General features: G+C 38.2%; 1 pseudogene; it reads left to right on the forward strand.

Moving 5' to 3' along the window:
* Positions 1 to 24,593: 24,593 nt before the first annotated feature.
* Positions 24,594 to 27,738, forward strand: LOC114272303 (class V chitinase CHIT5b pseudogene; annotated as a pseudogene).
* Positions 27,739 to 27,932: the final 194 nt, after the last annotated feature.

Genomic DNA, 27,932 nt, shown 5'->3' on the forward strand with positions numbered 1-27,932 from the left:
TTATATAGACAAAAATGGGGGGGAAAATGGGGGGAAAATTGAGGGAAAAGATGCCAAGTTTCGCTCCAAAATGCAGCCCCCCGGATACGGAATCTGGGGGGAAAATGAATACACAGCTGCACTGTACTGGGTGTGAGGATCATGATCGGCCAGCTATTGGAGAGCCAGGTGTCCGGTCGGCTATATCCCATGGCCGGTCGGCTAAGGTTCAAAAGGGTCAAGCAGGATAAGTGGCCAGCCACCACATATTGGTGGCCTCTCATGTGTGCTCAACACAACCATGTGGTTGAAAACTGGAGACAATGAACCAGGAGAGAGAACAATAAACTGGTTTCTAGAACAATTACTAGCCTCCCACCCTACTATGACCTTTCTAATGATAAAACTGAGGTCCCCGCCAAAAATGAGCTCAAACCGATGCAAAATGAAGGTTCGGGGGCCGAAACGCGCAGTTCGGGGCCCCGAAAACTGACTGTTAGGCACCGGGAGTGGTGTTCAACCACGAAGTTGGTTTCTAGAGCCTCAGTGTCCCTTAAAAGGGAGTAAATAAGATACATGCTAAAAACCGAGGCAAACGGAGGTGGTTAAGCGGTCCCGAACCGAGGCACACGGCCAACAGCTCCGAAAAACCGAAAACCAGACTCCAAACGGGCGAAAATGGCCTATGACCACGAAACGTAGCCTACGGCCACTGAGAGATGGTCTACGAGACCTCTCCCTCCCTTCGGGAAGAGAAACAGAGAAAACCGAGCCTGGTTCGCAAACTGAGGCAAGGTGTAAAAGAGTCCGAAAGTTCGAAGGCAAGGCTCGCAGCCAAGACTCTGCGACTTCCGAACGAGCACGATATGCAACATCACCAAGCGCTCAATCGGTGACGTCTGAGTCTTAAGGTCGGTCAAAAATGGGGTGTCTACAGTTAGTACCCCAAAACCTTATTGTAGCCTGTTTTAGTTTTCCAGCTGTTATGATCTTCACGGAAGAGATGAGTATGGGAAAGAGTATATTCCCAATATTAATGCAGTGAAATGGATTTTATGTGATGTTGCTAATCTTGGTAATGTTAACTCGTCATTATGTTTTCCTAATTTGGTATTTGGGTCATTGAAACTTTAGGAATTCGAATCGTGTTTTGGTGTAATCGAATTGATTGACGTTGGAGACGGGTTTCCGGCAAGTCTAGTTCATCAATGTTTGGAAGGCAGCATTGGATTTGTTTTGTAATGGCATCAGGTATGGGGTTCGTTTGATTGACAAGGAAATTTTTCACCAGAATGTGTTTGTCTGTGTGTGAATTTGGGATTTTTTGTTTTTGTTTTGGGGGTAAATGATGTATGCGGCGATGTTGGTAGTATGGGTAAACATGTATTGTTGCGTATATGTTGGAGTGTAAATGTATGAATGCAGCATGATGTTGATATGGGGGTAATGTATGAAAGCAGCGTGATGTATGGTTGAGGTTGAGTGGGGTAGTATGCGATGTTGACATGGTTTGATTTTGTGTATATATTAATATAAGAAACGTTGAATGTGGGTGTGATGGGTGTGGTGTTGTGTAGCATATAGTGGTTGTGTGTTGGGCGTTTGAAGAAATCACGTGTTGTGTTTAAAATTTGTGGTGTGGAATTTTATTGTTTTGATGTGCATGTTGGTGTTCGAGTGCAACGTGAGAAAGGGTTGAGGGTAAGTATTGGGTGGGGGCTTGTTAATGGGAAGTTTATTGTGGTTGGTAATTAGTTACAGATTGGTGTGCTCTATGTTCGTTGTTAATGTAAGTAAGTGATTGTAACATCATACATCAAGTGTGGTAACCCGTTATGCAAGGTTGTAATGTTATTATCATTTCACAGAATGAAACGGGGACGAAATGTTGCGCAATGTAACACCGGCGCCAGAAAATCAATGCATCACCAACACCCTCCCATTAACGCACAACTGGTTCCACACTTTACATAAACCCAACATCAGCAAATACCAAATGGAAATGTAAAAAATTGCCTTCCAAATTGATACACAAACATCATTTAACAGAATTCCCAAAAATCGGTTCACATCAATATGAAATGGAAATGTTAAAACTTGCCTTCCACATTGACACCCAAACATCATTTAACAGAAACCCCCAAAATCTGCCACAATGGGTAAAGATGTAATCTCCATCCACACCCTACCAATTTAAAATATTCCTTATCATCAAAATAGGACCAAATGGTGCATAAGGAAAAAACACAGGACTAAATGGGACAACATTCCATAATTTAGGATTTACCAATAACTTTTCCTATAATCTAACAATAAAAATTATGATTGAATCATAAAATATTTAAAAACAATCCACTGGGGTTTCACCCCTAATCGTTAACAAAGAAAACTAGAACTCCAAAGGCAATTTTGTATTAAAAAATGACTAAATAAAAAATAGGATAAACTATCAATAGGTCTTAATTGTTGGACTTAATTCCTATCAAGTCCTATTGAAAATAGGTCCTAATAAAATCTTTGCTAAAACATATTTTTTGTGACGATTTTTTGCACATGTCGCTAAAAATTGACAATTAGTTACTCTTTTTTGTCACGATTTTTATAAATTATCACTAAAACTTACAATTAGTGGCCTTTTTCTATGACAAAATATTCAAACTATCTCTAAAACTTAAAAATTAGTGACTTTTTTTGTGACAATTTTTTTTTTAAATTGTTGCTAAAAGTTATAATTATTAACATTTTTTGTGATAAAATTTTCAAACTGTCACTAAAAATTAACAATCAGTGATGCTTTTTTAATAGTATTTGATGAAAAACATTATTAATTGTCATAGGACCTATTGAATAATAAGTCCACCTGTTAAGATCTATACGTACTTCTCCCTAAAAAATATCCTTATCATGTGTTTAACATGCATTTATAATAAAATAAACCCTAAAAAAATCTAACCTAATGTAAATAGGAAACTATTTTACTTTACACAAATAATAAAATCACATAAATTCCTCTGAGTTGGCGGAACGTGGATAACACTCACCCATCACGCTTTGAGTCCAAGGAAATAGTTAACTCATGTTAAGAGTCCAACATTTGATGTACATGTGTGAATCATACCTCGTTGAGGCAAGAAGGCCCATGCACCAAAGGTAATAGAAAATCATTTTTCTTCTTTTGTTTATTTCTTTCCGGGCCCAATTTTCCTTTTAATTGCAAGATTTCTATGGAAACAGAATTAATTTAGGACAAATTATAATCTTTACATTTTGTTACTTGTATCATTTTGGTCTCTCCATTTTTAATTGGCTCAATTTTCATCATTGATTTAAATTTTGTGTCAATTTAGTACAATTGATAATATCATTACTGTTTTTGAAGAAAAATAATCTATGAATTGGTTGATATTAACTCACTGAGTTTAACAATTTTATAATTTTATTCTAAAAAATATAACACATATCACTTGTATGCATATTTTTTCGTTAAAAAAAAATGCTAAGAATTGTAATCAATTAGATCAAATTGAAATAAAATCATAAATTAAGGGTTAAAATTGAGCAAATTAAAAATATGATAACCAAAATGATACAAGGATCAAAGAACATGGACTACTAGCATAATTTGCCCATTAATTTATTAAATCACAATAAAATATAAATTATAAGAATTACTATAATAAAGTGTAATAATACTCTAAAATAATAGAATAATTATACACTTCTAAGCATTCATCATGTTTCAAATTACATAAATATTTTCCTTGCATGTGGGAGTAATACATAGTAAAATTGATCCTTCAAAACTCTATAATAATAAGGGTCTTATATACTAAATTTACCTTTCTATTTGATACGATTAATGAATCGGGATGTCCCATGACCATGGAACACTTTTTTTTTTTTTTAATAGAAAAACACAATACGTAATACATTACACATCTAATAATAAGTTATCTAATAAAATATATCGGAGTACAAATAAACTACATGCAAAAAGCGCGTTCAACTCTGTCAAATAAACAACGTGTTTAACAGCATTGAATCTTGATTATGAATCAGATCTGAGTCTAGATTTCAAAGCTTCTTCAGTGGTAAGTTGATGATAGAAACAAGATTAGTGAGTAGTGACTAGTATGGTGATGAATAAGAAAGAGAAAAGAAAAAACTAACGAAAAAGAAACGATGAGAAGAGAAAGGTTAGCAACACCACTCTCTTCTCCTAAACAGAAAAGAAAGAAAGGAAACGGTTAGACTGTCTTATAGAGTGGGGGGCTAAGGTTTCTTACTGTTAGTAATGGGCGCCCATGTGGCATGACCATTTGAACATAATTTGGATCTTATCCAAATAGGTTTTGAATTAAATTCAAACCTATTTAGGATAACCACTCAGGATATAGATATTATCAGTTTTAACTGATATGAATAAATAATAATAATATAATATATATCTGATATATGGTTATGGGTAACCAAGAGAGAAACAACGTATGCTTTGTTTCAACCCCATAAACTTACTCTCTCCCAAGAAACAACGATCTAGTCATTTGCACTGTGGTTTGTGTGGGTGATATTCACCATTGTAATATCACCCCACTGCTGGGATTGATTGATTAGATTCTGGAAGCACGTGATTTATCCACGAGGTTTTAGATCAAATGAGGTATGATCTAAACATTTTATTCCGCTGCATATTTTTTTTGTTTTGATTTACATTGGTATCAGAGCCATTGATGGATATTTTCGTGCTTTCTTTTATCATGTGTATATTTATAAAAGATGTGGAGATCCAAAATATTTCATTTTTATGATCATTAATGTCATTTTTAAGAGCATAAATGATTTTATTTTGGAAAATGGAGTCTGGCAGTACAAAAATGGGACCAGAAAACACCGTGGAAGGCGGCGCGTGGTATGCACACGCCACCTGACGCCGTGAGCTGCAGCCACGCGCTCCCACGCCCTGTCACGCGCCCGCACGCTCTGTCACGCGCCCGCACGCGCTGTCACGAGCCCGCACGCGCCTGCACACGCTGTCACGCGCGCGTCTGCGGCGCTGTCCACGCACGCGCGCCGTCCGCGCCCGCACGCGCGCCGCGTGCTGGAGCCGAGCGCCGAGCCGAGGGCTGGAGCCGAGCGCCGAGCCGCGGCTGAGCCGCGCGCCGAGCCGCTCCTTGAGCCGACTCGCGCCGAGTTGCGCTGAGCGGAGCCGAGCCGAGCCGAGCCATTTTTTCCCGCCTGGCTTGGCTCTAAGGCTCTGTTTGTTTGTTTTTTAATTCTGAATTGCGTTAATTGGCCATAATTTATTCGTTATAGCTTTGTTTTAAGCATGGTTGGTACCTTTAGACTCAGAATTAATTTTTCTACATTCTGTAAAATTTTGAAAATTTTACAAAAATATGTAATATTTTTCCTGTGTTAATAATGCATTTTTTTTGCTTTAAAATGCATCTGGTGTTGCATGATTAATTTTCTGGGGTTGAAATTTTTATTGTGGACTTCTGAAATGTTTTACTATCTACTGGTAATATTGTCTCAGTTTATCAGTTTCTGAATTTTTTATTTCTAATTTTATGTGTGTTTATTAGTTATTTAAAATTCCAGAATATTTCAGAAAAATTCCAGAAAATTTCAGGATGATGTACTTTAATTATGGCATAATCTGAATATTGAATACAGCATTTTTTTTAGGTTTGTAATATGTTGTAATTAGAGGAGCATGATTATTTATTTATTTATTTATTAGAATTCCATTATTAAATGATATAGCATGAGTTATTTGTAAAATTTACATTAAGATGCTATTGTATGGAATTTATCATGCTTTGTATATGCCATAGTCAGTGGGAGGTTATTCGGTTGAGAGAAATCTTTGTAGATTAACTCCCGAAAACCAATATTTTGCGCATAAATTAAACTAAATTTTGGATAATTGTCACTTGTGGCGCAAGAGATGATTACGAGCATAGCGGATTTTCGATCTTGCGACTTGTGTAATATTGTCACTATTTAATTTAGATTTTTGCGGCAAAATGATATTATGCTAATCAAATTAATCCCAATACGAATTTCTCTCTAAATTGATTTAGCTTATGGAAGTTAATTTGGTTGACCTAGACTTAGTAGAGATGTTCAAAAGTGAACAAACTAATCCCATTCTTTAGATGAGCAAAAGTCTTGGAGACTTTAGGTCAAACCTTAATTGAGCCAAAGTAAGGAAACATGACTCAAAAGTCGCCGTGGTTTTGGTGCCTTGTTTGGCACAATAAAAACTAATGTGTGCGCTATGGTTAGCGGCATACTACGTAGTTTTGGTTGGCGAGTTTTGGAGTTATGAAATTAGTAAGCCCTCAATAGATCAGTATATGATCTTGACTAATGAGCTGCGCGGATTGACTTTGTAATTTGATTTGTAAATAATGTTACATCATTGGATGAAGTAACATTCAAGAGTCACGTCATCCAAGAAATGCGAGCTTAAATAAATTAGTCATTAAGTGTAAGACGAGTAGCCAGTATGAGCAGTGTTTTGCTCTCTACCCAATTATTGGGAGTGGATTGAGCGAAATTTCATGCACTATCATAGTGTGCGTAGAAATATCACGTGCAGTGAAAAGATCAGCGCTTAGAAGCTGCAAAATCTATTAACACTACGTGAAAAGATTAGCGCTTAGTGGCTGCAAAATCTATTAGCATTGCCAACTTGTCTAAGTTTGGACACTTACTGTTTCCACACTTGAGTGTGAGACATGAGGAGGGGCTTCTTTGTATAATTCCTTAGCTAGGCTAACGTTTTGAATAACATTTACCACTAAGCGCAAACTTTGCAGCATAGTAATGAAAAGGTCAAGGCCGACAAGGTTGTAATGACTCTAAGAATTTGACGCATCGCTTGTGAGAGCATTGTGTTGAATTAGACTCTTTAGCCTAATTCGCGCTTAAGTTACTTCAGGAGCTGTCATAGTTGATAGCTTATGCTCTCCTTCTTGTGGATAGTAGAATTAATTGCAAGTAACTATGAAGCGAGAAATAGATATGGCAAGAGGAGTATCGTCATCTTTCAACTAGATGTATTAAAGTGTATGGAGAATAAAATTGACTTGAAGGTGCAGGGGATTAGCACTTACTAGTTAAATTTGCGACTTAGGCGCAGTTGATATCTCCATGACATCCTTTTATGATCTAGTGAATATGAATTAGTCCTGAGTCATTACCTAGTTGGGCCTAAACCTTTTTAAACTTATCTTCGAGAACTCACACATTAAGATGATTGGAATTAGTTTATGACATTGGTCGTGAAACAGTGGCTTATTATACTTAATCACATTAATGAGATGATGACACGATGGTTTGAGTAGGCCTTCTCGGGCCCACTCGCTTATGACATCCTGCTCTCATGTAAATGTGTAACTTTGTTCGCAATGGGTGCGCACAAGTAAGTAGGAAAGCCGTAGAAGGTCATTTGTTTTGGCGCATTTAGTCCACTATGATATTTGTGACTAGATATGTGTAAGGGTATGATAGCTAAGTCTCAATCTCGACATATTTATAGATTACGATACGCATCTGAGTCAAGACTATTTGATCTCCCATATGTCAAAAGTTTTGAGATGATTTTTGATTTTGACATTGCACATATGAGGTTGAAATCAATTAGATAACAGCTTTCATGCTTTCAGTTTTGACCAAGGTGGCGAGTATCTATTTGAGTTATTTTTTAGAAAACTCTGTGAAGAGAGATGGATGCTTAGAAAATTGATTATTCCTAGTACTCAACAACACAATTGTGTAGTAGAGATAAGGAATTAAATATTGTTAATGTTAGGTGGATAATGGCGCAAAACGTTTCCCAATTGGAAATTGCACTAGTTTGTTGCCTATATCCCTAACTAAGAGCCCTCCATATCAGATTTTACACTCCAATTTTGAGTAATAGGTTAGTGGAGAGCCATCTATGGGCGATCTATAACCGTTAAGCAGCTTATCTTTATGTTACTTCTCATAAGATTGTGAAGTTAAGACCTAGGGTTCTATAGCGCATTATTGTATGCTGTCTTGTAAACACAAAGGGTCGTGTGGCGCATTATTGTATGCGGTCATGCAAACCCTCCGGGTCATGTGCATATAGGTAAGCAGCTTTGTGGTAGTGTAACTAAGTCACATAAAGTTTTATTAGTAAAGGTGACGTGAATAGAGTTTTTGGAACTCTATAAGATGGAGAATTCCAAGCATAGCGCTCTATGTAGCCTAGTTGAGAATGGAAAGAAATTTCTAATATCCTAGGGACAGTGGGAGCGATGTGCCTACTAATGGATTACTCCATTAGAGCAGAATACTCTACATTCTTAGTTGCGTGGTAGCAAATGTGAAAATTTTCCACGTCATCACTGGGTGATTGAGACGGAAACATTCATGATTGCTCCGCAAGATGATAAAGAGCCTAGGATAATGCCAAAGGCTCTAGTCCCCTGTTTTTAGAAAGTGGATCAATGTTGCACAGTTTAAGACAAAATCTTTGAGGATTAACCTTTTTTATAATTTGGTTGACTTTCCATTATGACGCAAAACTGTTATAAAGTTATGCGTAATTTTGGATAGTCATTGTTGAGGCATAAGGCTCGCTAGATACCGAACGGTCAATTTAAGACTTCCTCCTGGGGATTAAGGTTATTTTGACTTAGGCTATGATTGACATAAGTTCGGAACATTGATTTGTGGACATTGTGACCCGATTTTTCATTAGAGAATTGGATAAGTAGATCCGTAAGGATTTACCTTCTGCTTTTATGGTGAAAAGTTAGGAGCGCAAAAAGGTTGTTGGTTCCAATAAATCTTTTACAACCTAAAGCAGTTATCCAAACAGTGGTTCTTAGATTTCGTCAAGCCATGATAGGCCAACGATGATCAATGAAGACCACTGAGGCATGATCAATGGTCCAAAAGAAGTTTTTCCTTACTTAGTCATTATGAGCCAGGAATTTATAAGGTTGTCGCCACCTAGGGTGGGCAGTCCTCTATTTTAGATATGATGGACATGGGTGATGTAATTTATATGCTCGGATGTACGATCCTTAGGGATTGTTTTAGGAAAATTCTCGGTCTGTCTTCGATGACTTACATAGAGAATATCTTAGAATGATTCTAGATGCAAAATTGCAAATCCATTGACTTACCTATCGGTAAAGGCCAGAGCCTTAGCTATTGAGTGAATCCTCAGATTGTCTTTGGGAGAAACAGATGACCTATATTCCTTGATCTTTTCTTTGTTGTGGGAGCCTAAAGTACGCTATGTGGGCATATTCGGCATGATAAGTGTTATCTTTGATAAATGGTTAACTGAGTTGTTCAGACTTTGACCTTGCTCATTAGACTGTGGATAAAATGCTTTATTAGAAGCATATTAATTTGCTCATTGTAAAATTCAATGCGCTGGTTGGGCGCATCTGCGCTAGTTGGGCGCATTAAGAATGAACGCAAATTGGTCACCAAAAATATCTTTAGAGAGGTTATTGCGCAAGAGGTAGTGATCTTAAATCATTTCATGTGAGGCGCACATGGTGGATTCCGTTGTATATACTTATCGCAAGAGGTGCTGATAAGGCTTATGTTTGGAATCTATAATTGCGCAAGTTGTGGTCAATTTTTTTTAAATCGATCACTTATTTTGAGATGATGGGATGTTGACACTATTACGGTTTGTGTCATAATGATTAGCAAATGATGATGTCAGCAGGCAAGATTGGCTCACTCACACGAGCAATCGCCCTTGGCGCTTGGGAGCGAGCAAGGATGAGACTGGTGGTTTATTTTTATTTGGAGCCAAGAGAGGCTTAAATCATCCACTATGTATGTCGCCTTGGTTATAACCAAGATGAGGTCGTGTTAAGGACCAAACATGGATGTTAGTACCCACTTTCCATGTTGTGCCTGTTATGATTAGCCAGATACGAGATCTCATTTGGCGCCTAGAAGGCGAGCAAATAGAGAATTCGGGTTAGGCGCTAGAAAGCGACTAGACTAATATCTGTACGGTGTATCGAGTATGACATCACTCTTTATGGAAGAGTTACTCCACCGTAGCATGTATTCATACTATATGTGCTTGGCGACCGAGTAATGAGGTGAGAGAATGGATCCCTGCTTCCTCACCGTGTGAGTCTTACGTGTCATTATTGATATGACTTTCATTTATGTACCCTTTTGTGACTTTTGACTATGTCATAAGGTAAGGGGTTGATGTTCTGCTACTTTGGTATGTTGCCTGCGGTCATGCATGATTCGGCCTTAAGGGACATCACTGGGAAAGCGGTCAATCCTAAACTAAATGGCATGAGTGCAAAGGGAAGATCATCTAGTATTACACCACTGTTGTATATTCACTGCCGGCAACTCACATCGCTCTGTATGAGAGGCGAATTGAGTGCGAATTGAGGGTCAAACATGCTCTTTTTTGAGGGATTAGAGATGTTTTTTGGACCGGTGTAATTAGATGGGTCTGGGGTATATGAGACACTATTTCTGTTCTTTTTGGGTTGATGTCTCTATGCTGGCTCATTTTGAGTTTCTAGTATAGAGCTCCCACATGCAGGTGTTCTCAGCAGTCGCACGGTGCAGTGGCTAGTATGAGATTGTTTATTTTTGGGAGATTGAGACAGAGATGTGGCAGTGCCATGCCAACTCATGTGCAAGTGGGAGATGTTAGTAATGGGCGCCCATGTGGCATGACCATTTGAACATAATTTGGATCTTATCCAAATAGGTTTTGAATTAAATTCAAACCTATTTAGGATAACCACTCAGGATATAGATATTATCAGTTTTAACTGATATGGATAAATAATAATAATATAATATATATCTGATATATGGTTATGGGTAACCAAGAGAGAAACAACGTATGTTTTGTTTCAACCCCATAAACTTACTCTCTCCCAAGAAACAACGATCAAGTCATTTGCACTGTGGTTTGTGTGGGTGATATTCACCATTGTAATATCACCCCACTGCTGGGATTGATTGATTAGATTCTGGAAGCACGTGATTTATCCACGAGGTTTTAGATCAAATGAGGTATGATCTAAACATTTTATTCCGCTGCATATTTTTTTTGTTTTGATTTACACTTACCATGGAGCACTTGTTGGGTTCCATCATTTCTACAAACTATCATATTCTAAACTCAGTTCTTTTTTTTATTTAAGAATGGACTGGCAAATTATATTAGCCTTGAAAATGTATCTCGAAAATATTCTAATGAGGAAACCATTTTATTTTCTACTCTTATTGCACACTTCAATTGAAGAATCAAATTGGAAATTATTATTGGACACATATAGAGAAAGAGTCATCGAAGGCCTCATGTAAGCTAACCCACAGAATCTCTAGCCTTATCAAACTCTCCCCATTGATCACTTTTGATAGTCCCATGCCACAGAAGTGAATTCTTCCGAGTAAATTTTTTTTTTTTTTTTTTGGATAACTCGGTATCCGGTCTAAGGATTAATTAAAGAAAAATGCTCCAATTTCCCATTTTATCACACCCCCAATTGCACCTTTAATGGATCGAAAATCAACTTTCTTCAAATTCTTCTCTCTCCTTTTAAAATTGTTTACCACCTTCTTAGAGGTGTAATTGGGAGTGATAAAATAGGAAGATGTAGTAAAACTCATTAACTAATTTGGAGACTAATTCTACCATCCACTAGTGAGGGACCCAATTAAAGTTAGGCAAAGCCCCTTATGTATTGGTTCCAAAAATTGTTTGCCCTTAGAAAGTTTCGAACTTAAGACCATGAAGAGAGCACATGGCTAGACCCCAAACTTTGAATTGTGAATTCTTCCAAGAATTGATGATCATTCTAAGCTCATTTAAATAAAGACCAAACTAAGATGTGTTGGCGTATACGCCAAATGTATTGATGGCACTGTTTTTTGCAGACTTCATGGAAGGAAGATACACACAAAGTTTTGCTTTGTGTTTCATTGTGAGACTTTTGTTGTGCTTTCCTATTTATTTTCACATAGAAGTAGAGCCCCTTGATAATGTTTCTGTTAATATTTCTGATAGTTGCTTCTTTGAAGTGACTGTAGATGAAGTTGAAGTTTAATTTGGCATAGAGCTCTAGGTTAAAACATTCCTATTTCTTTAATTGCTTATATTCACCTACTTCACATGAATGATGTTCCTTTTATCATTCCAGAATTCCTCTTTAGTCCTTCGATGCTGTTACAACATTTTCATTTTTCTGGAAAAGGACAGCATTTAGTGAAAAACTAAATGAGAGACAATCCAAAAACTAGATATTTCAACGTCTCCGTTTTAGTTTGAATGTGTTGCATTGAGTGATCATATGCAGTTAAAGAAAATTTTGTTTTAGTTTTAATTTCTTATATTCACCTAGTTCACATGAATCATATTCCAAGTTATATATTGCGTACCTCTTTTCTTTTATAATTTATTCTGAGTGTGCTCTTATAATTTCTCCTCCTCTCTCTCCCAACAGACCTTAGAAAAACAAAATCATCCACCAAATGGGGTGTTGTCACTTGCACACCTCAACTCCACAAATACTAGGCAGAATTCCCTCAAACAAACAACAGTCAATGAGAATACAGCAAAATAAACAAACCACTTATTTCTACCACCACAGTCACTGAAATGGAGTGGTATCAGTCATAAACTTGAATCTCAAATGAATGTTACAACTAAAATTACAGCAAAATCAAGTGCATGAAAAAAGAAAACAATCCATATTTATATTCTTTAATAATTTTTTCCCAGTTTTAATTAATAACAAATGTAACGTTTAAAAATTGCCGTTAATTATTAGAAAAAAGTAAAGTTTAATAAAACACCGTTAATTAAACGCGGTTACTCTAGTGTTTCACTCTACCAATGTCTTAGGTCATGTTTGATTTGTCAGTAAAAGGTGAAATCTGACTATCTTATTTTGGATAAAGTTATCATCGTTCTGGTTCACATGGATTACTTATCCCAGAGTTCTTTTATCTCACATATGTTGTATTAATTTGTTCCATGTGAAAAAGTGCGTTGCATAATGATTAAAATACCTTCATTAGAATGTCTAATATCCATCTCATCCTATCCTCAAATCAAACATGATCCTCTTTTCAAGGGTCCACAATAGTTCACGTCATCAAAACACAATCTAATTAAAGATGATTGAGCCGTGCTGATCAATTAATTAACTTGTACCTATGGTTAGTGTTGTAATATGTTGGCGTCCAAAGCTCTAAAATATAGTTAATATGTGAAAATGGCATATTTCCAATACACACTCGTGCAGTCCGGGCATATAAACGGATCATGGATTCCACTTCGATAATCTAATATATTCATTTTGAAAGTTTGTGTATATGCATTAAACAAAATAAAATTGGATTATATTTATCTTTAAAACAAATCAAGAAAATTGAAACTATAGGGACCAAATTGACACATCGTGTAAAGTACAGGAACTAAATTGACATATTGTTTGACCTTCTGTTAAAATAACTTAACAACCATTATTATAGCGACCCCGGTCTTCTCCCATTTGATTATTGTATCCGGACTTAGGTTCCGTAAATTCTGTCATAGTATTGTTGTTGTTGTTGTTCCTTATTTGCTCATTTGGACATATAGGATGTGCTGGGCAGGTTTGTTTCAGGTTGGTTGGGTTTAGAAACCAAGTGTTGCTGTCCAGAATTTTGGGTCTTCGCTCGAGCAAGGAGTTTGTCGCTCGAGCGAGATGTTATTTTTTGGTTATTCGCTTGAGCCGGGGTTTGGTAGCTCGAGCGAGAGGTTGCGTCTGACTTGGACCTGTAGCTGTGCATTCTTGGCTCGAGCGAGCTTTTCTTCGCTCGAGCGAGTTAGTTCGTTCTTCGCTCGAGCAATAGTTTCTTCGCTCGAGCGTGAGTCTGGTTACAGACCTGAGGGTTTGAGTTCTTCGCTCGATCGAGTTTTCTTTCGCTCGAGCGAGCTTTTGGGTTGTTGGCTCGAGCAAGGTTTTCTTGGCTCGAGCGTATCTTTTCTGTGTCTGGTCGCTCGAGCGACCAAGTCTTCGCTCGAGCGAGCCTGTCAGGTTTAAATAGGCAGCAGCGTGTTTCAGATCTGTTTTTCATACACTTTCATATTCCAAAACCCTAGTTACGAGTTTTCTCTCCCTATACACACATTCTCTCTTAGATTTGATCCACTTAGGGTGTGTTTCTACCATAGATCCTTCATTAAAAAGATAGTGTGAGTCGAGGGCTTCCATCTAATCTGAACATTTGGCGATTTGGAGCACTTTGGTATTTGGGTATTCATCTTTGTCTTCTCCATTTGGGTTGTTCTCTTCGAGGTAGGGATTTCCTACTCCATTTTATAGGTTTTGTTCTAAGCCTTGGTCTTTTGATATGTTGGGGATACTTTGGTAAATTTTGGGAAAAACCCTAGTTGTATTATTAAATTAATTTGTATAATTAATTCATGGAACTGGGAAAAGATGGTTAAATTCATGGAATTGGGGAATTCATTGATTAAATGGCGTAGTTGGATAATTTGAATCATTTATCTATTGAATTGTTGACAATAGTTATTTTCAGTTTAGAAATAACTGTTTTGGGCTATCGGTGGAGGATAGTCGTGATTGTTGTAGACATTGCATGTGAATTAGGAATAACTGAAACTAATCACAATTGGTTGAGTCATTAATTTTGACTATTGCATTGATACAGAAAATACATGTATTGATTGAGCATTGCATTTGCATACATTGTTTTGTGTGGGAGGAGATAGGGGATGTACTCCACGGTTTAGGGGAAGATAGGGGATGGACCTCTAAACCGGATTTTGTTTGGGAGGAGATAGGGGATGGACTCCATTAGCATCACTTTTATGTGTGCTTATCTATATTGAAGTGTTTTATTGATACAACACTAAAATGTGTATCAATCTGGAAGTATGAAGTGTTTTGATTTGAGCTTGAGTCTCATATGTTTATTGATATTCGAAGGATGTGAACATGATATATGTAATTCACTGTTGTAAGTTTGGCCAGGTTCTGAGCCATGATGATAAAATTGGAAAGTAAAACATGTGTTAGACAATAGTGTCATGAGACTGTAAAATGAAGTAATTGATTATCTTGGTTAACCATCTGTTGAATGCTATTGCTTCATTCATTGCTTATATGTGGTTTAGTATATTTCTACTGGGCTGTGGCTCACCCTATATGGGAACATCATTTTCAGGTTCAGGTGATAAAATACCTCCAAGGACTTAGCTTGGGAGGGTTTGGCTTCTGGATTATGAAGAAGACTATCTTAATTAATTGTCTTTATTTATTAGTACATGTAAACATTCAAGCCTAGGGCTTTTCTTGTATTGAGTTAGGACTCATATTTTTGTATCCAAGTGTTGGCTTGGAAAGATGTAAGCCTGTAGGGCATTTAATTTGATGTTATCTGTAATGTTTTCGTTTAGTAATCCTCTGATGAATGAATTAATAAATTGTTTTCTTTGAATAATGCATGTCAATGAAATGTATATAATCGGTTTATTTTGAGGGCGTTACAACTTGGTATCAGAGCAAACCGGGTTTGAATACTTTGGGTACGTGGGAAGTGATTAGTATCACAATGGGTTCGTCTCGTTTGATAGAGACTTAGTGTAAAGTTATATGTTTATGTGATAACATGTTTATGTGATTATATGGGTATGGAATGTAGTTTCTAGGATGTTGATTGGACCCTTGAGTTTCTAGTAGTCTTGTTGGAAAGGCACTTGATCACTGCTGCTTCCAACCGGAACTATAGTAACGCATTGGGACTATCATTATCCAGGAATGAAATTCGTAGGTGCTTATGTGATTATGTGCTTACGTGGAATGAATTATTGTTGTCCAATGCATTAGGACGCGAATTTTTAGCTTCGGCACATTTATTAATGTGCTAATGTCTGTGTTTCCTTTATTAGGATGTCAGGACGAGGACGCGGTAGGCGTGGTAGGCCGGGTAGGCAGGAGGTGCCTGTGCCAGAGGAGATTCCGGCAGTTCAGGAGGGAATTGGCCAGGCCAATGTGGCCGAGCCAGTAGGCCAGCAGGCTATGGGCGCTTTAGCTCGAGAGATAGCAGGGGCATTCAGGGAGTCAGTAGGTATCCTCAGAGCTGAGAATCAAGCTCAGGTTGTTGTTGCGGATACTGGACCTGCCTTTCTGAAGAGGGAGTTCTTCCGGTCTAATCCGGATGAATTTGTGGGTGATCCTAAAGAGCCGCTTAAGGCAGATGAATGGCTCGAACAGACAACGAAGACGTTTGAGATGCTTGGCATCGAAGATGAAGGGTTGAAAGTGACCTTGGCATCTTTCCAGTTGAAGGGGGATGCGGGTCAGTGGTGGAAGTTTACTAAGGGGCGTATAGGAGGTACGTGGGAGGCTTTTGTGAATGCTTTCCAGGAGAAGTTCTTATCTCCAGCAGTCAGGGAGAAGCTGCGAGACCAGTTTTGTCAGCTTAAGCAGGCGAGTTCTTCAGTGGCTGAGTTTGAGGCTGCATTTACTAGTTTGTCCAGGTTTGCACCTGAGTTGGTGGCGTCTGAGGAACGCCGTTGTATTGAGTTTAAGAAGAAGTTGAGGCGTGGCCTCAAGCTGAGAGTTGGGGGTACTATGATTCGAGATTATGGGCGTATGGTTGATGCTGCAGCCCATATGGAGATCATGATGCAGGAGGAGGAGGAAGGACAGAAGGGCTCCAAGAGGAGTCAGGATAGTCAGAGTGATGGCAGGAGACAGAAGGGTTTTAATCCTCAGCAGTCTTAGGGTAGCTTTTCTAGATCAACTTTTCCTGTGCCAAGTGCTAGTTCGGGGAAAGGCAGTCAGGGAGACATTACCTGCTTCAAGTGTGGCCAGCTGGGCCACAAGTCTCCAGTTTGTCCTCAGAGGGGAGGAGTTCAGAGAGCAGCATCATCTTCGGCTCGATCTCAGAGCCAGAGTCAGGGTAGAGGCCAGCCACTCTCGTGTTATCAGTGTGGTCAGCCAGGGCATATGAAGAGGTATTGCCCGCAGTTAGGTGGCACACCTGGTGCATCTAGTTTGAGGCCGATTCAGGGTCAGCAGCCAGCTCAGTCAGGTCAGGCCTCGAGGGCCAATCAGGGGGCTTCATCGTCCTAGTCAGTGCAGCAATCTTATGCACCTAGGGTTGAGCAGGTTGATCAGAGGTCGTCTGGGCGCGTGTATGCTGTTACCGCGCAGGATCTTGTGCCGGCACCATCAGTTGTGAGAGGTACCTTTTTGTTTTGCAACTCGGTTGCTAATGTTTTGATTGATATGGGTGCATCTCATTCCTTTGTGTCTGTTGCATTTGCATCTGTTTTGGAGTTGGAGTTAGCACAGTTAGCATCTCCTATATGTGTAGTGTCACCTCTTGGAGGTGAATTGATTTTGAAACAAGGTGTTAGGGGTTGCGATATTGAGGTTGATTATCATAGAATCCCATTTTCCTTTGTAGTTATGCCTATGAAGGGTTTCGATGTTATTTTGGGTATGGACTGGTTATCGTCATACCGGGCAGTTATTGATTGCTACCGCCAGAGGGTCACTTGTTGTACTGTGAACGGAGAGTATTTTCATTTTCTGGGGGACCGGGTTGGTAATGTGTTGCCACCGGGGTATGTTCCGCGAGGACGGAGTGAGCTTAGTGGTCTACTTGCTAACCTTTCGATTAGTGAGGATGATGAGACACAGATTGTGTTGCCAAGGGTGGTTTGTGAGTACTCGGACGTTTTTTCCGAGGATCTTGTTGGTTTGCCACCGTATCGGGAGATTGAGTTATCTATAGACCTAGTGCCCGGCACGGCGCCGATTTCCATGGCACCTTATCGTTTTGCCCCAGTCGAGTTAGTTGAGTTGAAGATCCAACTCCAGGAGTTGCTAGATAAGGGTTTTATACGTCCTAGTGTTTCGCCGTGGGGAGCACCGGCCCTCTTTGTTAAAAAGAAAGATGGTGCTTTGAGACTTTGTATAGATTATCGGAAATTGAATCGGGCTACGGTTAAGAATAAGTATCCTATGCCTCGTATAGATGATCTGTTCGATCAGTTGAAGGGTTCCCGTTGTTTCTCGAAGATAGACTTGAGATCGGGTTATCATCAGTTAAGAGTCAGGGAGGAGGATATTTCAAAGACGGCATTCCGTACGCGGTATGGCCATTATGAGTTTCTAGTGATGCCATTTGGGCTCACCAATGCACCGGCAGTCTTTATGGACTTGATGAACCAGATCTTCCGAGAATTCTTGGATCAGTTTGTAGTCGTTTTTGTGGACGACATCCTTATCTATTCGCCTTCTGAGGAGGAGCATGAGGCACACTTGAGGGTGGTGCTTGAGTTACTTAGAGCACATAGGCTGTATGCCAAGTTTGGGAAGTGTGAGTTCTGGCTGAGGGAAGTCAAATTCTTAGGTCACGTGGTGTCTGGGGAAGGAGTGTCTGTTGATACATCCAAGGTAGAGGCAGTGCAGGATTGGGCACAGCCTAAGAGTGTGTTTGAGATTCGTAGTTTTCTGGGATTAGCTGGTTATTACCGTCGGTTTGTGAAAGATTTCTCCAGATTAGCTTCGCCTTTGACTAGATTGACTCGGAAGGGAGTCAAATTTGTTTGGAGTGAGACTTGTGAAAAGTCGTTTCAGGAGTTGAAAGTTAGACTGACCACCGCTCCAGTCTTGATTATTCCAGAGAGAGGGTTGGGTTATGCAGTCTATTGTGACGCCTCACGAGAGGGTCTGGGTTGTGTATTAATGCAAGAAGGGAAAGTAGTTGCCTATGGTTCACGTCAGTTGAAAATTCACGAGCAGAATTACCCTACGCATGATCTAGAGTTAGCAGCTGTGATATTTGCCTTGAAGATTTGGAGGCATTACCTTTATGGTGAGAAATTCGAGGTATTCTCGGATCATAAGAGTCTGAAATATTTGTTTACACAGAAAGACTTGAACTTGAGGCAGAGGAGGTGGATGGAGTTCATAGAGGATTATGACTTTGAGTTGCATTATCATCCGGGAAAGGCCAATGTGGTGGCCGATGCTCTTAGCAGAAAACCTGTTGGTGTCATAGCTAGTATAGCCATCCGAGAATGGGAGATGTTGGGAGCACTTGGTGAGTTTGATTTGTTACTGGGCGAATCTGTTGAGGCTGCGGCCTTGTTTTCTGTTGTTGCACAGCCTACACTTGTGACTCGAGTGTTAGAGGCTCAGAGGGGCGACCTTGAGGTAGAAGCTCTCCGTGAGAGGATTTCCGGTGGGAAGGGTGAGAAGGGTTTGACGGTGTATCCCGACCTGAGTGTGAGATACCGAGACCGTCTGTTTGTGCCTGAGTCTTGCCGAGAGGAAGTACTCCAAGAGTTTCATCATTCGCGCCTTGCGGTGCATCCGGGAGGTACTAAGATGTATCAGGATTTGGGTCGCCAGTTTTGGTGGCGGGGTATGAAGAGAGATGTGGCGGTTTTCGTATCGAAGTGCCTTACTTGCCAGCAAGTGAAGGCCGAACATCAGAGGCCAGCGGGTTTGTTGCAACCCTTGCCTATTGCCGAGTGGAAGTGGGAACACGTCACTATGGACTTCGTTGTGGGTCTTCCGAGGACTCAGCGGGGTAGTGATGCTATTTGGGTGGTTGTAGACCGGTTGACTAAGTCGGCACACTTTATTCCTATGCGTGTGAGAGATTCGGTGGATCATCTTGCCGACTTGTACATTCGGGACATAGTGAGGCTACACGGGGTTCCAGTGACGATTGTCTCAGATAGAGATCCTCGTTTTACTGCCAGGTTGTGGCAGAGTTTGCAGAGTGCCTTGGGCACTAAGTTGACCTTTAGCACGGCTTATCATCCTCAGACTGATGGACAGTCCGAGCGTATTATTCAGATCCTTGAGGATATGCTTCGGGGTTGTGTTCTAGACTTTAGTGGGTCGTGGGAGAGGCACTTGCCGTTGGTGGAGTTTGCCTACAACAATAGTTTCCAGTCTAGTATCGGTATGGCACCGTTTGAGGCCTTGTATGGCCGACCGTGTAGATCTCCTGTTTGTTGGGCTGAGGTGGGTGATGCACCTTTGTTGGGTCCGGAGTTGGTGAGGGAAACGACGGAGAAAGTTGAGCTTATCCGTAAGAGGCTTGTTACAGCACAGAGTCGTCAGAAATCTTATGCCGACCGTAGAAGGAGACCTTTGGTGTTTTAGGTGGGTGATCATGTCTTTCTGAAGATATCACCTAGACGGGGTTTGATGAGATTTGGGAAGAGCGGGAAGTTGTCCCCTCGGTTCATTGGTCCGTTTGAGATCCTTGAGAGGATTGGCGAGGCTGCTTATCGTTTAGCTTTACCGCCGCAGCTGTCCGGAGTACATGACGTTTTTCATGTGAGTATGCTTCGGAAGTATGAGCCGGATCCATCACATGTGTTGGATTGGACCGATTTAGTGGTTGATGAGAATGTCTCATATGAGGAGAGACCGATTCGAGTCTTGGATAGGCGGGATCAAGTTTTGCGAGGCAAAACCATTCCTTTGGTCAAAGTTTTGTGGAAACATCACGGAGTAGAGGAAGCCACTTGGGAACGTGAGTTAGAAGTCCGCGAGAAATATCCGGACATGTTGGTTGATTTGTAATCTTATGATTAGATTCTGTTATATTGTTGAACTTAAGAGCTTTATATATGTCTTAAGTTATAAAACCTTGAGTTTGTGTTGGTAAATGGGTGTATCTTAAAACTTGCTTCATTATAGAAGTTTAGTGTAATATTGCATCTGTTGAGTACATTGTTGAATGGGTTGTTTATATCATGCGATTGAATATGATATGGGAATTGTTAACATTGAAAGGAATAATGCATAATAATGATACAGGTTGATATATAGGTTGTGTTATATATTTAATGTGAGATGCCTCTTGATAAAGAGATGAGATGACCAGTTTTGAGTCAAGATGTTTACTAATTTCGGGGACGAAATTCTTTGAAGGGGGGAAGGTTATAGCGACCCCGGTCTTCTCCCATTTGATTATTGTATCCGGACTTAGGTTCCGTAGATTCTGTCATAGTATTGTTGTTGTTGTTGTTCCTTATTTGCTCATTTGGACTTATAGGATGTGCTGGGCAGGTTTGTTTCAGGTTGGTTGGGTTTAGAAACCAAGTGTTGCTGTCCAGAATTTTGGGTCTTCGCTCGAGCGAGGAGTTTGTCGCTCGAGCGAGATGTTATTTTTTGGTTATTCGCTTGAGCCGGGGTTTGGTAGCTCGAGCGAGAGGTTGCGTCTGACTTGGACCTGTAGCTGTGCATTCTTGGCTCGAGCGAGCTTTTCTTCGCTCGAGCGAGTTAGTTCGTTCTTCGCTCGAGCAATAGTTTCTTCGCTCGAGCGTGAGTCTGGTTACAGACCTGAGGGTTTGAGTTCTTCGCTCGATCGAGTTTTCTTTCGCTCGAGCGAGCTTTTGGGTTGTTGGCTCGAGCAAGATTTTCTTGGCTCGAGCGTATCTTTTCTGTGTCTGGTCGCTCGAGCGACCAAGTCTTCGCTCGAGCGAGCCTGTTAGGTTTAAATAGGCAGCAGCGTGTTTCAGATCTGTTTTTCATACACTTTCATATTCCAAAACCCTAGTTACGAGTTTTCTCTCCCTATACACACATTCTCTCTTAGATTTGATCCACTTAGGGTGTGTTTCTACCATAGATCCTTCATTAAAAAGATAGTGTGAGTCGAGGGCTTCCATCTAATCTGAACATTTGGCGATTTGGAGCACTTTGGTATTTGGGTATTCATCTTTGTCTTCTCCATTTGGGTTGTTCTCTTCGAGGTAGGGATTTCCTACTCCATTTTATAGGTTTTGTTCTAAGCCTTGGTCTTTTGATATGTTGGGGATACTTTGGTAAATTTTGGGAAAAACCCTAGTTGTATTATTAAATTAATTTGTATAATTAATTCATGGAACTGGGAAAAGATGGTTAAATTCATGGAATTGGGGAATTCATTGATTAAATGGCGTAGTTGGATAATTTGAATCATTTATCTATTGAATTGTTGACAATAGTTATTTTCAGTTTAGAAATAACTGTTTTGGGCTATCGGTGGAGGATAGTCGTGATTGTTGTAGACATTGCATGTGAATTAGGAATAACTGAAACTAATCACAATTGGTTGAGTCATTAATTTTGACTATTGCATTGATACAGAAAATACATGTATTGATTGAGCATTGCATTTGCATACATTGTTTTGTGTGGGAGGAGATAGGGGATGTACTCCACGGTTTAGGGGAAGATAGGGGATGGACCTCTAAACCGGATTTTGTTTGGGAGGAGATAGGGGATGGACTCCATTAGCATCACTTTTATGTGTGCTTATCTATATTGAAGTGTTTTATTGATACAACACTAAAATGTGTATCAATCTGGAAGTATGAAGTGTTTTGATTTGAGCTTGAGTCTCATATGTTTATTGATATTCGAAGGATGTGAACATGATATATGTAATTCACTGTTGTAAGTTTGGCCAGGTTCTGAGCCATGATGATAAAATTGGAAAGTAAAACATGTGTTAGACAATAGTGTCATGAGACTGTAAAATGAAGTAATTGATTATCTTGGTTAACCATCTGTTGAATGCTATTGCTTCATTCATTGCTTATATGTGGTTTAGTATATTTCTACTGGGCTGTGGCTCACCCTATATGGGAACATCATTTTCAGGTTCAGGTGATAAAATACCTCCAAGGACTTAGCTTGGGAGGGTTTGGCTTCTGGATTATGAAGAAGACTATCTTAATTAATTGTCTTTATTTATTAGTACATGTAAACATTCAAGCCTAGGGCTTTTCTTGTATTGAGTTAGGACTCATATTTTTGTATCCAAGTGTTGGCTTGGAAAGATGTAAGCCTGTAGGGCATTTAATTTGATGTTATCTGTAATGTTTTCGTTTAGTAATCCTCTGATGAATGAATTAATAAATTGTTTTCTTTGAATAATGCATGTCAATGAAATGTATATAATCGGTTTATTTTGAGGGCGTTACAACTATTTATTGGATTAAAATGACACAATCCGTTAAATTAAGGGGTAAAATCGAGCAAATTGAAAATACATGGACCAAATTGACACATCGTGTAAACTATAGGGACTATTTACATAATTTGTCCACCAAAAAAAGAAAAAAAAAAAGTGAATGATTTATTTTCAAAATCATAATTACTACATATTTTATCAAGACTAATATGATAAATTTGTATTTTTATAATTATTAATTATTTTTATTATTTATTTAATAATTTTTTTTCAAATAATATATACACGTGAATAATGAACCAAATCATCATAACAAACACATGGTGGCCTTTAGACGGAGGGCATCTCAAGCCTATTTGAAGTCTGAAGCAAAATTTTTAATTAGAGTTCTTTATAAATTTTTATATTGTAATTTCATTTTGTATACTATAATATTATTAAAATTCATAACATTTTGAACCTTCACAATTAAAATATTTTGATAAAAAAGTCTTCTTTTTTTTTTTTTTTTGTCTTGATTGAGAGTATCTCTAACGTTTCATCAAATTCTAATATAAATTTGAATAAAAGTTTGATTTGATACGATGCACTCCAATTGTTTCATCAACTTTGGTCGATCGTCCAGTATAGAGTAAATTTTCATCAAATCTTTTCCAATTCGGTCGTCTACCGGATTGTCCGGCCGGTTGTCCACCCGGTCATTCACCAATGATCACTTGCGAAATTTGGTGAAAGGTTAAATGTTCTATTGATTTGATGAAAGTTTTGGTTTTGCTTTCATTTGATATGAGTTTAATGACATGGTTAGAGCCTAAAAAGTACACATTTTTCATTAAATTCAAATTTGATAAAATATATAAGTAAGGATTGGCGATGATCTAATAAAATGAAAATCTAACGACAAGATCTTTTTGTATCCAATGAGAGAGATTGCCCTACTTTGTTTCTTATTTGACTAAAGTCTAAGATATATATTTGATGACGTTAAATTTTTTGAAGAAACTACACCACAGTGGATGTTAGAAAAAATAAAATTACAAAATAAACATAAATATTAATTATTAAAATTATAATTAATGATAAATTTTTTAAAATTATTAATTAACTTTTCCTGCCACCATTGTGCACCAATTGTCCCAAATTTTTATTTATTTATTTACCTATAGATTTTTTAATACTTCAATTTGGAAAAACTATTTACCTTGAGCTAACTTCACCTTGTCTATGGGCGTTGTTTTGTCATCCACTGCATAGGGCATTATCCATATGTCCTCTTTTGATTTCTGGTGATGGACGGCTTTCTAGAAAACAGAAAAAAAAAAAAAAAAAAAAATCAAATTGGAACACTATAAACTAACCTAACCCATCAAAACTAGTCAAGCCAACATTTTCTTCACACCATAATGCTGTTAACTTCTTTCAACTACATCCAAAATTTCTTACGAGACATAGCTAAACACAACACTCCAAAAATCTCTATAAAACAATGCCCACTTGCCTTATTGCATGAAGGCTTTGATCTCTCTCTCTCCCTCCTATACGTATGTACTAAAAAACCCATAGTATTGTAAGTACTAGCCACACACAACAAAAAAAAAAAAACAATGGCAGACCTCAAAGGTTACAACAACTACTACTACTATCTGTGTGTTTTTGTCATCTTGACTACTACTAGTTGTTCCATGGCCACAACCTCACCATCTAACGTAATCAAAGGGGCTTACTGGCCTTCAGGGTCCTCGGATTTGCCTCCGTCATCCATCGACACATTGTTCACTCACATCTACTATGCTTTTCTTTCACCTAACAATGTCACTTTCAAGTTTGATATCTCAAATTCAACAGCCTCGATGCTCTTGGACTTTACATCTACGCTCCATGCAAAGAAACCACCAGTGAAGACGCTTTTTTCCATCGGTGGAGCCGGCGAAGACCTGAATATCTTTTCCAACATGGTATCTAGTGGTCACTCAAGGAGGAATTTCATTGAGTCATCCATAGAAGTGGCAAGAAAGTTTGGTTTTGATGGTGTTGATCTTGATTGGAATCTCCTCAAAACACAAAAGAAATGGAAAATTTGGGCCTCTTTCTCCATGAATGGCGGGCTAAGGTCCATAAAAAGTCCAAGGCAACGGGCCAGGCCCCTCTCATGCTCACCGCAGCCATGTACTTCTCAGTAGACTTCTTCCTCTCCGATGTCCAACGCTCATACCCGGTGGGTTCAATTAGTAAGAACTTGGACTGGATCAATGCGATGAGCAAGGATCCTCTAAAGTGATTTTTCCCTAAAGTTTCCTAGAGTGCTACATTGTGTGGTTGAGATTTACTGGCAAGTCACATCAATTTTTCTGATGTGACTTGCCAGTAAATCTCAACCACACAATGTAGCACTCTAGGAAACTTTAGGGAAATTTCACTCTAGATGATCCTTGGTGCAATGCGATGTGCTACGACTACCACGGACGATGGGAGACTTCGACAACAGGGGCCCAAGCTGCATGGTTCGACCCAAAAAGTAACGTGAGCACGAGTTATGGGCTTCAATCATGGATCAAGGCTGGGCTCCCTCCTAGGAAGTTGATCATGGGCCTACCATTGTATGGGAGGACGTGGCAGCTCAAGGACCCTAGATCACACGGTGTTGGAGCTCCAGCTGTCGGCGTGGGTTCTGGATCCGATGGTGTCTTGACTTACTCTATGGTGGAGGCGTTCAACAGGGCGAATAATGCCACGGTGGTGTATGACATAGAGACAATATCCACATATTCTGTATTAGGGATTTCATGGATTAGGTACAATGATGTTAAATCAACAATGGTGAAGATAGAATTTGCTCAAGCCCTTGGGTTTCGTGGGTACTTCTTTTGGGCCGTCAATGGTGATTATAATTGGAAAATCTCAACACAAGGTAAGAGTAATTGACTAATTTCAATATTATAACGAATGCATATAGTATGTTTGAAAAAAAAAAAAGAAAAAAAAGAAGAGTAATTTTTAAATTGAAATTGATTGATACGGTGGACTTGAATTGTGTGGTAGGCCCGTGTGTTGTCCCACAATAACATTATCTAATTCAAACAGAATAGATCAATCAACAGAAAATTTGTCTCAAATTTAGATTAATGCGTGTTGTCCGAATGCGAAATTTACACCACCTCATTTTAATAATTTAAATTATTTATTTTATAAAAAAATTTATATGTATTATTTATAATAAAAAAATTAAATTAATTTGACAATTTTAACTTTTTTAATTTATTGTGTTTCTTTGTAAAATAATAGGCAATAAGTATATTTTTAAAAAATAAATCATCTATTTTTTTGCAACAAATGAGATAACACGAAGAGGTTACGGTTATGAGAATTTTCTTCATGGATCATAAAAGTGAAGGATCTTGCAAAATTAATGATTTAAATCATTGAAATTGAACCTATGATGGGTCTACAAGTCCAGATAACACCCTCTAATCTGCATTTGGAGAAGCCTAGCCCATTATTTAATCAATTAATTAGTTTGTTCCGATTAATTAGGAGATTGAATCTCGGAAGTTGGGCCACTAGTTAAATATTTCATTTTTCACTCCCTCTTTTGTAAAATTGTAAATAAGGTAGTTGAGTATTAAACAATTCAAGTTTAGCTTAAGAACTTAATGAATTTTAAAATATGTTCAAATTTGACTTGTTTATATAACAAATTGATCTCGAATGAGGTTTTAATAAGCCTAACATAAGTCGATCTTGAGTTACTTGATTTTATTTTTTTATTTTTTTTTTTGAATTTTTGATGGATATAAGCTTATCGAGCTAAGAAGTAGATGCTCAAATTTATTTTGGTAACTTAAGGAGTTTTATAATGTATTCAAACTAAATTTGCTTACATATCAAACCGATCTTGAACGAGCCAAATACAAGTCATCCTTGAGTAGCTCTCATTTGATAGCTCTACTTTTAAGGCTAATCCTATCATAGTTTTAGTGTATTAATTAACTAGTGGATAAGGCACTCTCTTATCAGGTATGATATCTAAGTTTCAGTTGTATCACTACCAATTCAGTTTGCTTATCCATATTCCCCTCTTATTAATTGTATATATATATATAATTTGATATATATATATATATATATGAGACAGAGGAGTAAATGTTCGTAGGGTTGCAAACAAATCGAGTTATTCATGAAAAGTTCGAGCTCGACTTATTCAAAACTAGTTTGAGTTCCATTCATTTTCTAAATAAACGAGCTTTAACTAGATTTTTAGGGTCATTTAGAGTAGACACAATCTCAGCTCAATAAGACACTTGAATACAAATACAATAAATAAATAAATATTATTTTTAATAATATATTAAATATATTTTATTTTTCTATTTGTGTTTGCAAATTTACATATTTTGATTGATGAAATTTATTATTGTTCTAAACTTTCTTTTATATTTCACTTATAATTTTCTCCTAATATGTAAATTAATTTAAATTGAATTTTTCTTTTCAAGTTTGTGCTTAATTTTTTTAAATACTTGATGAGATCAAGTTTGACTAATTCTTAATAAATTAAACTCAAACACTCAAAAACTCGAGTCGGTTCGACTCTTTTGCAACACATCTTCATGCAAGCATAAATTGCAACACACATAAGTTGGTCACGTATCTCAAATTTGTGCATATGACATTTATGTTTGTCTCAAGTCTAATTCATTCTTGATCGTTGCGTTTGATGGTTTTGCAGCTTCCAAGTCATGGATTGTCTAGAAATTGAAGTTGGAGATTGAAATGCATCTTCGAAAAATGAAATGAGATTTTAGGGAAGACCAATTACACCTATATACGTATACCTATATGCGTATGTTTTAATTAATGTGTGTAAAGATTCATTTCTTTTACTGCTCAAATAATGGTACATGTAAGGATCGATTAATTAACCTCGTAACTTTATTCTTGCTCAT

Source organism: Camellia sinensis, chromosome 4, assembly GCF_055761805.1.
Source record: "Camellia sinensis isolate YWXY chromosome 4, ASM5576180v1, whole genome shotgun sequence".
Classification (NCBI taxonomy): Eukaryota; Viridiplantae; Streptophyta; class Magnoliopsida; order Ericales; family Theaceae; genus Camellia; species Camellia sinensis.